Below are 18,234 nucleotides of genomic sequence, written 5' to 3' on the forward strand. Positions count from 1 at the left end.
TTCTTTAATTGAGAAATTTTAACTTAATGATAGGTAGGTGGCTCTATTCCTGGGCCATGTTGTCCTACCTCTTCTATGAAGTTAGTAAATGAATCATAATTAACACAATTAAATGGGAGGCACACATCATACATCCATACCGCGAAAGCATTTACCGCCCGCTCCCTTAAGATTTTTTTTGTGTCATTAATTCCTCATCCTCATCCTACTCCCGCCTTTTCAAAGCCAGTGTTATGTTATGGCTTTTGTGGATAAAACTTATCTAGAGGACCTCGTCACATGTGCCGAGGATGATACACTACCACCACTTGAAGATATTTTTTGATATTTGGAGGGAGGCATCATTTCCTCAAGTTCATTCATTATCATCATCATCATCAACAATATTATATGATGGCATATATCGTTGATTTTTTGGATTGGTTGTCGCTTTGTTATCAACAAATCCCTTTACTTCAACCCTAATGTTTGCCGGGCAAAATTGACATATCCTCACATTTTTGTTTCCACCTATCAAGTGTTGTTTGTATCGAGTAATGCCGCCATTTATGGTACGTCGACAAAAATTACAAATCACCGCATCTTTTGTTGGTCTTTGTGTACCATAATTCCATCCTATATCATTTTGTTTGCTACTAGTAGATTGAGACTAAGACACCATTGAAATTGAAAGTTGTTAATGATCAAATAATTTAATTAGTATATTACCATCATGCTATTTTAATTCTACATAAGTTATTAAAAAAAATACATAAAACAGTGGCCACTGGTTAACTGGTTATTACTGTAACAGTAAGTTCACTGTTACAGTCACTGATACGATGACAGCCAGCTGTAAATAGAATAAGAAGAAGACAAAAAGAGGAACAAAAAAAAAAGTAGCACCAAAATACCAAGTCCAATCCAGCGATTAAGAAGAAGAAGAAGAAGAAGAAGAAAGAAGAAAAAATAGAAATCAATGCTTACCGGAGTAGCGGAGGTCGCCAGAGTATGTCGTCGGTCGCTGGAATCAAAGTTGTGAGTTGAAGGGTAGCAACCGCAAGTACCGGTTAGTAAGTTGGTAATGTTAAAATGTGTAAATAAACCCAAAAAATATCTTATAACCTAGAGGCACTCGCCTTTTACAACACTAGACTAGGGTGTCAGTACTAATCTGGAGGGTAATCCCTTATAACCTTCGGTGGCATCGTAGTTCTGGAACTTAGGGACCTTTACTAAAGGTCTCAGTCCTAACTAATGGGTGATCCTTCATTCCTGCGTTCGCTCGGTGATAAGTATTATTCCCAACTGAAAGACACTGATAACTGATATGCTCAATCTAATAGTATTCTGAAAATAACAATATATATGCATAATCAAAAGTACAAAAGAATATGTAAACTGATATGCATGAATTTCTAGGTATCATGTGTTCATAACCCATCAGCTATGAATGCAACTAAACATGACAATATCAACATATAAATATGATAGGAAATTTCATAACTCAAACCCAAAAATTAATAATTTTATCAATACAATGGTATTTCATGTTTCTGAGTATGGGAAGATGTTTAAACTTATGAAAAACACGTATTCATGGTTTAATTTAAGAAATAAACTGAAGAAATATGAAACTCATGCTTTCCATGGAACCCTAAACTTGAAGAGTGAATTTAACTTGAGTATTTGAGAAATCTTTAGGACTCAATGGGCGGAAGGAACCCAATTATGAAATTCCACATATGTGGAGATGAAGTCCTTGAAGAATCTTTTAGAATTGGAGTTGGAAGTTGAATAACCCTAATTACACTTTGGAAAGAAAAGTCACTTTTTTTGTTTGTTTAAAACTAAGTTTTGGATGAATTTTGAGTTAATGAGGGCTTAAGGTAATTTTAAATCCTAATATTTTGCCTTGGGATACCCAAAATGATGTGGGTTAGATATTAAAAGAATGGGAAAAGACCAAAAGGCCCTTCTTAAAACGTTCAATAAATTTTTAGAAATAGTCACAACAGCTCAGGCTATGACTCGTAGGGTCTGACCACGTGTCGTGTCTTGGAGTCGTGATCAGAGGACTAAAATCTTGGCTCCTAACTGTCATTGCGATGACTCCTTTTGACGACTCGTGTAGTTTGATAATGAGTCGTCACCAAAGGTCGTAGTACAAGGGATTGGAACTTTAGTTTCCCATTGTTGTGACAATAACTCCACCTAACGACTCATTATGTATGACAAAGAGTCATTGTCAGAGGCGTCGTCACTGGTAGATTAATAGTGCCTTAGTAAATTAACCATAACTTTTTACCTTGATATCGAATTAAGACAAGACTGGTAGCGTTGGAAATCTAATTTAATTTTATATATGTTGGTGGGTCTAGATCTTGAAAACTTTGGATATTGCAATATCTCCCATTGGGATCATTCGTCCCCTAATGAAACTGACTAAGTTGAAGCATTAAGGGAAAAGTTATAATTTTTCATTGAACTCATATGAGTTGTACAATAAGTTGATAACTGAATCTATAACTGTTACATGGACTGAACCAAACTCATGAATATATGTTATGACCTGAAAATAGCTAGGTAGTCTGAGATAGAATAGAAAAATTAATTAATTATGGGAAACAATCACCTCAAGTTGGGACTGAGTTCAAAGGAAAAGGTAGGGGTACTTGGTCATCATATCCGCCTCTTCTTCCCAAGTAGCTTCGCCAACTAATTAAACATAAAACTTCTACTAAAGTGACCTCTTTGTTTCTCAATTTACGAATATGATGATCAAGGATCTCAACTGTGATCTCTTCATAAGAGAGACTATCTCAACTGTGATCTCTTCATAAGAGAGACTATCTTTCACGCCTACACTCTCTAAAGAAACGACTGACACTGGGTCACCAATGCATTTCTTTAACAAGGAAACATGGAAGAGTGGATGCACTGATGCTAAATCTACCGGCAACTTCAACTCATAGGCCACACTATCATGATGACTCAAAATCTTATAAGGACCAACATAGCAGGGATTGAGCTTTCCCTTCTAACCGAATCTCTTCATCCCTTTCATTGATGAAACCTTCAAGTACACAAAGTCACAATATCAAAATCAAGTTCTCTTCTCCTCATATTTGCATAAGATTTCTGATGACTCTGTTCAGTTTTCAACCTTTCTCTTATTATTTAAAAATTTTCCATTACCTTATGCACTAAATCTGGCCCTATCAAAGTGTCTTCACCAACCTCAAACCAACTAATAGAATATTTATACCTCATACCATAAAGTGCTTCCAAGTGAGGCCATTTACTACTAAAGTGATAGCTATTATTATAAGCAAAATCAATCAAAGGCAAATGATTATCCAACTACCCTTTAAATGAATTATGTACGCTCTCAACATATCTTCTAAGGTTGGAATGAACCTCTATGCCTGATCATCTATTTGTGGGTGAAAAGTTGTACTAAGATGAACTTGGGTACGAAGACCATTCTGAAAAGTCTTCCAAAATTGAGAGGTAAGTTAAGTACCTCAATCTGAAATAATAGTCAAAGGGACTCCATGCAGTTGCACCAACTCCCTAAGATAGAGTTTAGCATAATATTCGGCTAAATATGAAGTGTTAACTGAAAAGAAGTGGACTGACTTAGTCATTCGGTCCGTGATATGTTGTCCTATTGCCACTCTTGTAAAGTGTGACCTTTGATCAAAGGCAGCACTTTCGAACTTTAGACAACACTTTTTGGGGGTGGCCTAAAGAGGCGTAACCTTTGATCAAAGGTCACGCTTTTCAAGTGTTGTCATATCAGCTACATTTAAAAAGCGTGACCATTAAGGTATAACGGTCACGCTTTAGAGCTTGTCATTGACAACACTTTTATTTGATAAAGCTACACTTACAAGTGTTGCCTTTGTTTTGCTATTGAGCACGCTTCACAAGTGTAGCCTTTTGTAGCACCTCTATAACACTTAAAAAACAATGTCTTTGTTTTACTATTAGGTGCGCTTCATAATCGTAGCCTTTTATAGCACCTCTACAACACTTAAAGAACGTGATCTTTTCTTTATACTAGCCACACTTCAAAATCATAGCCTTTTATACATCCTCTATGACAACACTTGTAAAGTGTAAGCATGTTTTAGCCACTTTTGAAGTGTAGCACTATTGCCTAAAATTTATTAGTTCAAGCCACATTTTACATAAATGGCATTAGGCATATAAAATATTAGTACATAATTTCTAATTGAAAAATAATTATTTTAGTCGAAATGTATACATCACTAAGCAAATTACATAAACATACATATTTATATATAATCTCACACACCAATTAGCTAATAAATAATTGAAGTGCATAGATTTGATTTAAAAAAAAACATGGTTTTTACGTACTAATTAGAAAACAACATAATAAAAATTTGTACCAAGTTCCACACAAAACCAAATGTACATAAACGTATATTAAAATATTTCAAATATTCTTCATCATTCACTTCTATCTAGATCCAGTTGAGTTGTGGCTCCCACCATTCAAATTTGATCCCCACATTGATCCTACACATTCAAAACGAAACAAACAATTAGAAGTAAAATTATGCTCAACAAATATACAAATATTTTTTCAATCTTGAATGAGGAAGTATGTGAATCCAAAGTTTCTTTAATACATTCAATCAAGTTAAGTTTCTTGTGAATTTGTAAGATAAAGTACCTTTTCAATGAACCGAAGCATGAATTGGGCCGGAAGAATTTGAAAGAATTTTTCCTCTTACAGCTTGTGCATTACTCCCATCAGGTGAAGATAAGTTCGAAAAGTCCAATGGCATATCTATTTAGATCCCAACTTAAATATCAGGATATTTCATAGATACATTTGATGCTTTTCTTTCAGCAAACACAAGGAAGATAGATAAAAGGCCAAACAAAAACGATGAACACCATAAGAAATTGACAATTTTTAAACACTGCTTGTTGTTCTACTTTATTCAGAACAGAAAGAAGAAACACAAAGAAGAATCATGACAAAATAGGTTGGCAGAGGCAGGAGTTTCTGCTAAATCACCATCTCTAAAATGTAAAAGCTGAAGTGATATTTCGCAATGAATATAACGAGGCCTTAGCTAAATAAATATTCCAATATTATTCATACAAAATGACTAAATCAGTGCCCACTTTCAGATGAAAAATGATGAATTTGATTCACAGGTGAAAAAGTTGGCATTCAAATGGTCATACTATTTTTCACATTTGTCCAGTATTACTCCGAAGCATGACAAGGGTACAGAACAAATTTATTGGGCATTCAATAAAGTTCAAATAAAACAGCCGAACGAGTTAATAAGTTTCCTCAAACTAGATCTAGAAGCTGAAGAAGGTTTACTTACCAAACCAGAGCATGGGAACCTGGGAACCTGGACATTGCTTCCTGGAGGCTGTCCTTATCAGTCAAAATATCTAGAGAATTTTGCACTAGCACTGCCAGCTCTGCAACTCTTTCGACAAGCTCATCATCTGATATGGAGTCCTGAGAATCTGAAATTTCAGGTGCATAAATAGATGCAGCATCAGAGTGTCTTCTAGCAAATTTAACACCTTCCTTCCAATTTCCATGGTACAACAAAGAAGCAAAGGTCAAGACGACATATGCCTCTTGTGGATTAGTTATTAGTGCTAGATGAAATGCCAAGAGTGCAACTCTACTCACATACATCAATCAAAAGGAAAAATATCATCAAGTATCCTAGCCACTAGAAGCCAATTTCTCAACACTAGCTCAATAAATTTAAATCAGTTTACCACAAACTATCATGAGAAGATCAACCACAGGTGACTAACTGATCCAAAATGGAAAATAGTTTCTGCAAAATATTCAGACCAATAAATTTAATGCGTGAAAGACGATTGAAGACTCAAGAAAACATGCATAAGGCAAAAAGATAAGTATGCCAGACATAAGTGTGTGTATATGCTCATATATATGGGTGTGTGTGGGAGGAGGCGGAAGCTAGATTTCAGGAGGATGCATGGAAGCAAGAAGATTCACCTCCAAACTCTTTTAACTCATCGTGCTACCTCCAAGTTTATGCCTAATAGCAGATTCACCTCCCCCAATCCACAAGCACACTAGCTGGCAGAATTGGTCTCCCTTGCAGATTCATACAGTGGACCATGGAATGTGTTACCTCAGTCTTATATTCTTGGTGCTTAATGGAGCGTTGACAAAGCCCTTTCATGGGTAGAGAGGAATTAGACAAGGTAACCATTTATCACCCTACCTCTGTTATTTCTATGGAGTACCTGGAAAGAGAGCTGAGTATGTTGGGTACTAATCCAGATTTTAAGTATCATCCCAAGGGCAAGAAACTTGGTGTTATGCATATATGCTTTTGCAAGCGACCTCCTGATCTTTTGTAAAGCTGATCTAGTCTCTATTGGCATGTTTCAATCTACTTTCCATAAGTTCTCGTGGGAATCAGTCTATAAGCCAATAATGATAAGAGCTCAATATACATATCTGGGGTTAAGAATTCTATCAAATAATAAATCTTGCAGTCTTTGGGACATGTAAAAGGGAGTTTACCATTAAAATACTTGGGAGTGCCCTTATTATCTAGGAAGATATCTATTAATCAGTGCTTGCCTCTAGTTGAGAAGATATTGGACAGAATGAATTGTTGGTCAGCAAAACTACTATCTTATGCAGGAATAAAGTAGTTATAGAGGTATTTTGTGTTTGGAATTCAATTGTACTGGAGCCATATAGTCATACTCCATAGAGCAGTATGAATCAATAGCTGTAGTACAGTGGAAGAAGTACAGAAAGCTGATGAGGAAGTGAAGCCAAAAGCTGACGAACCAGCTCCAACAATAGAGGAAGAAGTAAAGAAAGCTGATGAAGAAGAGATGCCGACGATTGAGGAACCTCCAGCAACTATAATATAAGAGGTAAAGAAAAGCGTCGAGGAAGAGAAGCCAGTTGCTGATGAAGCATTGACCCCAACAACTGAAGAGGTAAAAAAGGTTGATGAACCACCAGCTCCGTCACCAACCACAACTCACAATGAAGAGAAGCCACAAGCTTAAGAAAGCATACTTGCTACTCCAGCAGAATCAGAAGAAATGACAACAGACAAGAAAATTGAGCCTCCTACTGTCTAAGAAGTTAAGAAACAAGATGAAACACCTGCATTGGATGTCACTAGCAAAGATATTCCAAAATTAGCCAAGGAACCTACCCCTGAACCAGAAGCTCAAAGTATTCCTGATCAAATTGCTGATATTACCAAAAGTGAACCAGAGGTCCAACCAGAAGCTGGACATGTTGAAACTTTAGACAAAGAATCCAAAATAGAGCCTGCTGAGGAAAAGTCTGAACAGCAGGCAACAACAGTTGACATTGTGGAAACATTTGAGGCTGTTGAGAAAAAGAAGAAGCAAGTACATTTAGAGGCCAGTGAACAGCAAAAAGCTAAAGAGGCAGAAGTCCCGAAAGTAGAACCTAAGGAAGACGCTTCAGAACCAGTTCCCGTTGTAGAGGAAAAGCTAACTGAAGCTACTGAAAAAAATGAACAAGAACATGATAATAAACACTCAGTTGTTATGGCTTGATGATCTCCGTCTAATTTTACAGTTTCTTCTCTATTTTGCAAATTCCTCACTTGAGACCTGCTGAATACAACAGGTCCAGATTACCTAGAAACAGGACAGTCAACCGTGCTTATGGTGGTGTGTTGTCAGGCAGTTATGTACGTGAAAGGTATTTTTGTGGTGCGCTAGAGTGTTCTCTTAACTGTCAAAACAAAATTTAGTGTTCTTCAAACTCATGAGATGTTGCCTTGTACAGGATCACAAGAGCCTTTTTGGTTGAACAACAAAAGATTATGAAGAAGGTTGTCAAGAACCAGAAAGCCAAGGAAAAGCATGCAGCCAAGAGCTAAGCTTTTAATCCTTGATGATGGATTGAGAGGAATTTCTGATACCTCAGGCTACTAGAATCATGAATGTATTTTGAATGATTTATCCAGAGTGTTATCCATGTGAAGTATCAGAAGCAGAATATTTCAATTAAATGGAGTTTTCAAACCAATGCTACTCAATTTACCTTAAAGTTGACATGTGAGATAAAAGTAAATCTGGAAAAAAGGCAAAGGGGTGTACCAAAGCTATATGGCATACCGTGCTCACCAAAAACTACTCCATCTGTGCCAATTCATGTGGTACTATTTGACTTGGCACAAAGTTTAAGAAAAAAAGGACTTTTGAAATTTGTGCTCTAAAACAAGCCTTAAACATTTGTGTTCCTATAGATCATTTCATTTAGGGACTTTTAATATTAAGTTACTTCTAACAATCGAAAGGCTACATTCTTCTTGGGACACACTAAAAAGGAAAGCAATTACTTTCTAACAATTCCATGGAAATTTTAAACACAGAAATATATCTCTAACAACCAAACGTACAACAATAGAATCTGACCGCTAGTTACATGCAAGGTAAGTGGTACTAGCTTCAAGAATATGTGTTTGAGAGATAAATACCCAAACAGAAACAATAGCATCCAAGACCCAACCAAGGTGGCCGGTCATAGTGAGATAAGTAAGCCCAATTGCTTAAGATTACTCAACACTCTCACTGTCTCATTATTATCCCTCCCACCACCACCACCATCATCACCAATAGCATCTCACAAGAAGAAAATGAGCCTTTAAGCATGATGACATATGGCGATTTTGGTCCCACCAACCCCTGTTATATGGATGGCGAGAAACCAAAACAAGGGAAAAACAGGAAGGAGAAAGAGGAACATATAGGTATCAGCAGTCAGCAGTGAGAAACCGAGATATTAGATTTTTTAAATAAGATCAGCACAGAGATGTAAGCATCACACTATCACATTGCAGACACTTGAGAGATAATCAGTGGCTCTGGAGTTACCTTCTCAATGTCACCTTTAGTTCAGTTGAGAGTTTGTAATCGTCAATATGAGAGTTGTCAATTAGCTGCTCCAAAAATTTAACATCTTCTTGACTTCTTGATAGGTGTTCACTAAGACCAACAGGAGGAGAAACACCACGTGCTAATGTAAGTAGAGGCACGAGGGTTGCAAAACTATGTGTCACACTCTATCTGACAGAATGATCTGAATCACTCATACACCTCAGAAGGGGAACTACTAAGAGGGGAGCATATGGAACCAGCTCGATACCAAGTCCTTGGACAAGCAAGCTGACAAGCATGCCAGCTCCTTGTTTAGAATGTATAGATGTAATGTCACCTCACATAGGCACCACATCCATCACATCCAATGTCATTGACTTGGCCATAGTTGTAATACATCTAGATGCAGCTAATCTCACAGCAATATGCGAATGACAAACACATCTGAAAATGCATGGAAGGAGAATGAGGAGCATAGGTCTTAATGTCTCATCCAGCATCCTGCCACACAAAGGAAAAAGAGTAAGAAGACAGACAATTCCTAAGTCTAGGAAAGCAAGAGAGTGTCCAACTGAAATGGGATTGAAACTAATAAAGTCTTCACGAATAATTTTGAAAAAGTAACAAAGAAAGTGGTGGGAAATGCTAATTGGGCATATACTCCCTCTGGCCCCATTTATGTGACACGCTTTCCTTTTTGGTTTGTCCAACATGAATGACACTTTTTCCACATTCAGAAACAAGTTACTCTTGCACTTTCCATTTTACCCCTAATGAAATGTGATATATATCCATGCAACCATTTATGGCTTGTTTAGACCACAAGTTTCAAAAGTTTTTCTTTCTTAAACCAGTGCCACATGAATTGGGTCAGAGAGAGTATATTTCTGGTGAATTTGTTTCTTGCTAAAGCTGGCAGTTGTTGCTTCACAGAGATAACAAATATATAAGGTATTAGGTGCACTATTGATTTTCCTTTCAGTTCGCTTTCCTTCCAGCAAAATACCCCTTGCCGATGTTAGTTAAGCAACAACACTTGCAAATTTGCTACTGTAAGCATGTGATCAACTGCTCTACCTTAATGACAGTCTAGTTACGCCTCTTCTACTGCTATCCAAACAAGCAACATGCACTCGCTCCATTGCAAAAGAGATGACATGACTCAATCTTCACAAAAGAAATAAGAAACTTTTCTCTAGATTCAGACATCTAGCAATTTTAAATTTAAAAAGGATAATTCCAGAAGTTACGTGAAAAGTACTTGAAAACATCTGCTGGAACTATGATCAAAGAGGAATTTTTGTTGTTCTTCAGATAGTAACCAGGACAAACAAAATGAGGTAGTGTTGGACCTTCAAGGATCAGCAAATGTACAGTAGCTTTATTTTTAAGAAAGAGATGATAAGTGGAAATGAATAATACAGTTAAGAAACAATGCAGACAAACTAAAGAAAAGAATAGTCACAGACAAGCATACAGGTTCTGATCCGTTATCCTTTTTCACCTCAACAAGAGATGCCTACAGAAAAGAATACATTGGTAGAATACTAAAAGGAGAATTTTTTGCATAAAGCACATGAGATACCAATGTATTCTAAAACATTGAGAATTATATTAATTGGCTGATACACGTCATTCTTTATGTGTATACTCTGCAAAAACAGTAAAAAAAATTGAACTACACTATGCAAGAGAACCTAATGAAACCAGATTGGGATAAAGACTGGCGAAGATACAATGATCTTTTTGTTCTGATAATGAAAGATCAACATAGAGAGTGAAAGAACATGTAACAATGAGCTACCCATATGAGAAAACAAGAAAATAATTATAGCTTGTCCTATGCTATAGAATACCAAATAGAACAATAACACAAACAGTGAGCAACCAAGATTTCCCAATGATCTGTTTGCTCTGTGTTACATGTTTCAGCTACCAGAAATTCCACATTATGCTACAAAAAGTGTCATGGATTATATTTTAAATAGGACTTGTACGAATCCCAACTATAGGTGGTCAATCAAGCAACCAACAATGAATTATGAACCACACAGATCACCACATAAGGTCGGGATAGACCAAATACAGGATAAATGACTAACTACCAAACTGTGAACAAGCAAAGCTACTAAACATATGGAGTCCGGATATTACTTTTCTACTACTAAAACTGGAGTTCGAGTAGATTCACTTACAGATTCAGGATAAATGATCAACAACAACAGCTACTCTTCAATTCCAAACAAGTTGGGATAGGATATATGAATTCGAGAAGTGTGAAGTCACAAAACATATTCTTTTTTAGTACCGAATCAGATCATTCTTTTTAAAAATATTTTTACTGGATTAACTTCACTGGACCCCTGAAATTAATACCGAAATGCATTATGAACTCAACTAAGTGTTCAGTATTCAGATTATACACCAAAAATGGGTGGTGAATACTTTAGTAACGATCAAAGATTTATTGGTAAATTATCAGGCAGGCTGGAATTTAAGAAAAATGAAAATAGAGCATCAAAATTATGATTTCGATAGATCTCACCAACTAAGATGGAATTCACCAAACTTGAACCAAAACTCCCCTCTCAAAATGTCCACTTTGGCAATCCAAACACCTAAATCGCACCTAACGTCAAGGAAATGTTCGTTAATAGAGGTAAGAAACTTAATCACGCCTGGTACCAGAACAAGAAAACTCTAAGTTTGATCTCTGCCATCGAGGCTGTCAACCAGAACATGAAAACTATAAGAAAAAACTACAGGAAGCACTTAACTGGAAATATCAATGTTGATAGACTAAACAGTCATGTGATCTTAGGCTTTACATTAATGATCTCGCCATTAAATACTCAAAATTGTGTAGCAGTTGCACAAAATAAATAGAAAAAAACAAATAGCAAGGAAGCTAGAGTAACTAGACAAGAGAATAAAAGAAAACATAACAAATTATAACGAAATTTAGTATCAGAAAAAGGGACAGTAATATAATAACGTCAAATAATGTGATAACCGTAGCAAAGAACAACATGTATGAATCAGAAATCGAAGGACAAAAACTACAAAATTAGTACTAATGCTATTGGAATGCACAAAGACAGACCCTCGACTGCGTACTAACTTTCTACCTTAATCACCTCGCAAACCCCCACCTAAGATAACTAATTTATAAGACGGTACATGCCTAACACACACATAGTGTAAACAAGAGTTGAAAACAAGGTAGGTTATCTGCTACATACACCGGATTAAAATACGCCGATTATACAAACACATTTATGGAGATTAAAGTGCTTACCAAGGACTTCTTCAACAGTAAATCTGTTATAAGGATTAGCATCAAGCATTCCTTTGACAAGGTCCTTAGCTACATCAGATACTCTTGGCCATGGATATCTGTTAAAATCTATTGTTCCCTTCACTATTGCGTGTGCAATCCTTTCTTCAGTTTCTGTGCTAATCACACCCCATAAATCAAGGAAACACAACTAGACTATTCATAAACTCAATTAGTAAATAACTACAAGGAAATAATAAGGACTTTTAATTGTAACTTACCTGCCCAAAAAGGGGGAACACCACATAACAAAATGTAAAAGTATAACGCCAGCACTCCAAACATCAACTTCTAGTCCATAATTTCGTCTAAGAACTTCCGGAGCCATGTAACATGGACTTCCTACTATTTCACCAAATCTCTGACCAAACCTCAAATAAATAAATAAGTTTGAGTAACCAAACATAGTATATATTACCGTGATAGTGTGATGATGTATATATAACTTAAGTCCAACACAAATAAACAGGAATGATCACAAAGACAAATTGAAACAATACAGTATATAATATGGGATATGAGCTCTTAAATTCCAAAGACTTACCAGGTTCAAAGAAAATAGAAAGACCAAAACCAATGGCCTTTAGTTGAGCATTTTAAGTTGCATTGGCGTATAAAAAGTTCTCAAGTTTGAGGTCTCGATGAATTACTCCATGCTTGTGGCATACCTATCACCAGACGTAAATGATTTTGTTTAGAATTTGCAAGTTAACTATGAAATCAATTGTCTATAAGTTATATATATCGTCAGTGTAAGGGATTACATATATTACCTGGACAACATCAAGAATAGTTTTGGTAACAAGATAGTTTGTGATTGTATCTTTGTCCGGTTGGGGCTTGCTTTTCTATGGTGGATACAAGTTATTCACTGGAGGTAAGAAAAACAAAGAAGAGGAACTTTTCTGTTCTACTGAAAGTGCAAATAGTGCTACATATTTACTTATGACAAACTGTTTTAGGAAACTGAGATGATCATATCTGCTATAGGAAATGTTTTTCAATAGATTGCAATCTAGTTAGAATCTAAATCAAAACTAGATTGCGACTGAGAAGAGAGTGTCGTGTAAATTCAATGGCCGTTTAAAACATCAAAAGGTAACCTGGAAGTGTCCTCGCAACATAGCATGTGATCATAAAGAGTCAACAACAACAACAAACCCAGTGTATTCCCACCTAGTGGGGTCTGGGGGGGGTAAGATGTACGCAGTCCATACCTCTACCTCTGAAGAAGTAGAAAGGCTGTTTCCGATAGACCCCCGGCTCAAGACACGAGATACCACACAAGCACATAGTAAAGCACAGCAGTGATCATAAAGAGTCAGCAGTTCCTAATTGCATCAATAGGACTCTTGCTGTAGAAAATTCTTCACATAAAGATCATAAAGAGTCAATTATAAGTGATAAGTGTTGAATCCTGTTAAACGAATGTATATGAGCTAGAGGAAATCTTCTTTCTTGATGTTGTAGCTAAGAAGTTAGTAAGTGTTCTAATCCATCTTCACCATCTACAGAAAAATGACTTGACCAACAATGTAGACACTAACATTTCTCTGTCTCCTCAATTCCACTTATCCTAATATATCTGAAATTTGCCATTATCTTTGTTTGTAGAGAAAATAAAAGAGATTTTTGATTTATCCACCATCTCAATTCAGATTCCTTCTAAGTTAGTACTCCTCCTTCCTCCGAGAAGCACATTTGGGAAACTTCTCACATATGGCTTTCAAAATGTATTACCCTTTCAATGAGTAACTATGGGCAATCTATTCAGCGCGATGAACGTTTTAGGTCATCACGCTGAATTTTACTTTGTTAGACTCTATCGCAAGAAACGAATTAATAAAGTTCTCCCGGCTGACACTACAAATGGCATTTTGCTATGAACTATGAAAATCATATGTACAGCTAAAGAGTTCCTACAACCTGAAATCTCTATTGTACTCTACTTATCAGATCAAGTATCTATTGCTAATTGAACCCGGGAAATGTTAAAAAAGACGCGAATAAAGAGTAGAACAACATACCAGCAATCCCTATAAGTAGCACATTGCAGGAAACAAGCATGAAAGAGCCATAGGAATTAGCATTAAATGACAACAGCTCACTCAATTTACCCTCCGTTAAAAAACTCGAATTAATCCACCATTAAAAAACTCTCATAATTAACCCACTAAAACTCCTACCATCACTATATTCTAGGTTCTAGGTTGATATGCTAACTGAGTTGAGTGAGCAAGAAATTTGACGATTTTGGGCAAATATCTTCAATAGATCGATGAATTTGAGGGATTTGAGAAGATATTTGGGCAAGGAGCCGAGAGAGTTTTGTGAGTTAGTCTGTGATCTGTGAGATATTTGGGAAAAAGAGATCAATATATTTGTTAAATATTTACTGTTCTTATTTGTTTTTTTTGTCAATTATAAATAGAAGGGAGAGTAAAATATTTTTGAGGTAGTGTGAAAAAATTTAATGAAAATTTAGGCTATATTTCTAGAATGTGGTCTTTCGAATTATAGAAAATGGTTTATTATCCTTCAACCTTTAGTCGAAATTTCAACTACATACTCAATTTTTAAATGTGATCTATTACCCCTGAACCCTTTTTACCGAATTTATAACCCCTTGAACTATTTAAAATAGAAATTATAACACCCCTAAAAATCCACAATCACATTTATGTTGAGGGTGAGATACGCGTGTTTTTGACACATGTTAAATATATTTAATTTTTTTAATTAAATTTTTATTCATTTTCTTCTACAATTATTACTTCATTATTTTATTCATCTTTCCTTCTACATTTCCTTCTTTTTATTTTATCTTTTCAAATCAATACACTATTTTTAGCAAATTCACTCATCACTCGAATCCCTAGACTAGAGAAATCAATTCTAGTCTAGAGAAAAGAGGAATTTGACAAAAAGAGAATGGGGAGGAAGAAGGGAGTAGAGAATGGGGAAGAAGAAGGGAGTAGAGTTCGATGACGGAGCACCGGATGACTTCGACCCGAATAACCCGTATAAGGATCCGGTTGCTTTCTTTGAAATGAGAGAGCATTTGGTGAGAGAGAAGTGGGTGGACATTGAAAAAGCGAAGATCCTTTGTGAAAAGCTCCGTTGGTGCTACCGTATTGAAAGTGTTAATCACCTTCAGAAGGTGAAAAACAGGGGCTTCTCTAAAGTGATGCTACCGTAATGAATGGTGCTAGGGTAAATTATAGCTGTTGAAACTTTAAGTTTTCTATATCTGAAGTGGTGCTACCGTACTGAATGACTTTTTCGACTTGCACTTCGATTGATATGGTGCTACCGTATTGAAGGTGTTAATCACCTTCACCGTATTGAAGGTGAAAAGTCGCTGCACTTCAGGAGCTTCGTAAAGGGATATTTGCAATTTCAATGAGCTTAAAGTCGAAAACAATACAGAATTTTAAAATTTTCGACGACTTTGAAGTTGGAAAAAATGAACAATACCCATTTTAAAATTTACGATGACCTTGAAGTCGAAAATAATGGGCAATATCAATTTTAAAATTTTTGATGATCTTGAAGTTGTAAACAACATCGAATTTAAAATTTCCAATAACCTTGAAGTGGGAAACAATGAACAATATTAATTTTTAAATTTCCAACGATCTAAAATCCGAAAACACCGAAGAATACCAATTTCAAAATTTTCGATGACCTTGAAGCCGGAAATAATGAGCAATACCGAATTTAAAATTTTCAATAACCTTAAAGTCAGAAACAATAGAGAATTTTGAAATTTTCAACGACCTTCAAGTCGGAAATAATGGACAATACCCATTTTAAAATTTACGACTACTTTGAAGTCGTAACTAATGGAAAATAGCGATTTTAAAATTCCCGACAATATTGAAGTTGGAAACAATAAACAATACTCATTTTGAAATTTTCGACAAATTTGAAGTCGAAACCAATCAATTTTGTGCTTGGAGATAAGAAAAATGATAAGTTAATTTTCAATGCCATTGATGAGTTGTTGGATGTCATTGTTTGTAAGAAGAAGATGATGAAGAAGAAAGAACGAAAATGAATAAAGAAAAAGAATAATTAAAAATGAATAAAAAAAATAAAAAAATATTAAAAATAATTCTTTAATAAAAAAATCGTCCTCACTCTCTTTAAAGAGAGTGAAACACATTCTCTTGTCATGTCAGCATTCAGGGGGTAATAATTCCACTTTAAAATAGTTCAGGGGGTAATAGGTCATCTTTAAAGATTGAGTGTGTAGTTGGGATTTCGGCTAAAGGTTAGGGGTAATAGACTATTTTCTCTTTGAATTATAATAATACCATGTTTAAAAGTGTAGTCATATGGATAAATAAGTGTTGTCAATTATATCGTGATTTGGCAACACATATAAATTGCGGTTTGTATCATTAAAGACCACACTTTCTAAGTGTTGTAAAAAATAATGTGGCCAGAAGCTAACAGAGGTAGAATTTTTTAGTTCTTTCTATTTGACCCAAAACTGATCGATCTAGCCATGAGCAGGTTAAATAGAGCTGTAACAGGCCTTGGAGGATCGAACCCACGTATGTGGCAAAATACAGGGATGACTTTTGGCTAGAGGTGAAAGGCCAACCAAGATCGGATATAGTTGGTTTTCCTCGAAATTTATTTCAGTAGAGCGTATGATGTCGATGGCCCGAGGTAGAGCACTCAATAGGCTAGGGTGGCCTCATTTCGCTACACTTTAAAAGTGTGGTCTTAAATGGTATAGGCCATACTTTACAAGCATGGTCCAGATTTAATGTGGCCAAAAGACTAAAATGTTGTAGTGTGGCACCTGAAAGGCAGCCCGAAACTCTGCATGTGACACATTCTCATTCAAAGGATCTGCGGGCTAAGGTGGCTGGTTATCGTTTCTGCTTTAGCTCGATGAGGAGGCATTTTCTGTCACATGAAAGTACGAATTAGAAGCAGATAGAGACACTGAATGCACAATAGATCATGAAAAAAGTGATGATTTCCTAAAACACTCCATAGCCTCTTGCTCATAGATATGGTGCGCTTCACACCGATGATCAAGACTCTACATAACGCGGCTTGTCTGACTCCCTAGAACTCTCTAAACCTTAGGCTCTGATACCAAGTTTGTAACGCCCCAAAATTTGGTTCCCTGGATGCCACACAGTGCTCTGAACTATAAGTAGTCCTGAGCTAACCCTGACTGCCTTCTACTAAATCTGAATCTCAAAATAGAGGAAATATTAATGGAAAATCATAATAATTGTGGAAACTGTCTTAATTATTTGAGTATATCTTTAAAATACTAATCTCATCAGTCTGATAAAGCAAATACTAAAAATCTGAATATTGCAACTAAAATCTAAAACTGAATCTAGTAGTCCAACAAGCCTCTACTGACTGAATCTAAAGAGTCACTAGGATAGGCCCAACTGAATCAACTGTCTGAAATGAATATTGAATCATCTACTAATAAACTGGAAATCTAAATAGCTAAGTCCCCAAACTATGAGGACTCACTAACTGCAGAGATGTAGATAAGATGCTCGGAAATCACTTATGCTGCTGAGACTGAGCATCTGAACCTACATTATGAGACAATGTAACACATAGATGTATGTGTGGATCAATACTTTGAGGATGTATTGAGAATATGGGGGTGAGTGCATTAAGTAAACAATATCATCACAATTTATAAAATCATGCATGCTAAATGTAAAAGACTCACATAGGCTTGAGCAATCTGAAAACTGAAGATCATAAATCATGAGCAATAAAGCATATAGTATAAATCTTATGAGCCATTACGCTTAGTTCTGAAATTGTATTCTATTCTTATTCTTAAATCATACAGGCTAAGTGAAATCTGTAAGTCTGTATCTAAAGGCTTATGTAAAGCAATATTTTAAACTCAAGAACTTTAAAGCTGCAGAGAAAATACTTTATCTTAAGGGTTTAGAAATCTGAAAACTCAGATTCTTCTAACC

The 18,234-nt window shown here is 35.8% G+C and overlaps 1 long non-coding RNA gene across 6 annotated transcripts; it reads right to left on the reverse strand.

The window, feature by feature from the left end:
- Positions 1-4,288: 4,288 nt before the first annotated feature.
- On the reverse strand, positions 4,289-14,623 carry LOC107858911. Of its 6 annotated transcripts, XR_001671272.2 has the most exons (10): positions 14,278-14,622; positions 13,024-13,121; positions 12,795-12,918; positions 12,472-12,611; positions 12,212-12,364; positions 11,459-11,542; positions 8,911-9,414; positions 5,361-5,508; positions 4,688-4,804; positions 4,289-4,530 (listed from the first exon to the last, which is right to left on the reverse strand). It is a non-coding gene; the product is annotated as an uncharacterized LOC107858911 (long non-coding RNA). The 6 variants fall into 6 exon arrangements; XR_001671269.2 differs by having other exon boundaries at positions 12,472-12,621; positions 13,024-14,623; XR_001671274.2 differs by lacking the exon at positions 13,024-13,121.
- Between the last annotated feature and the right edge of the window lie 3,611 nt (positions 14,624-18,234).

The sequence above is a fragment of the Capsicum annuum genome, chromosome 2 (genome assembly GCF_002878395.1).
Source record: "Capsicum annuum cultivar UCD-10X-F1 chromosome 2, UCD10Xv1.1, whole genome shotgun sequence".
Taxonomy (NCBI): domain Eukaryota; kingdom Viridiplantae; phylum Streptophyta; class Magnoliopsida; order Solanales; family Solanaceae; genus Capsicum; species Capsicum annuum.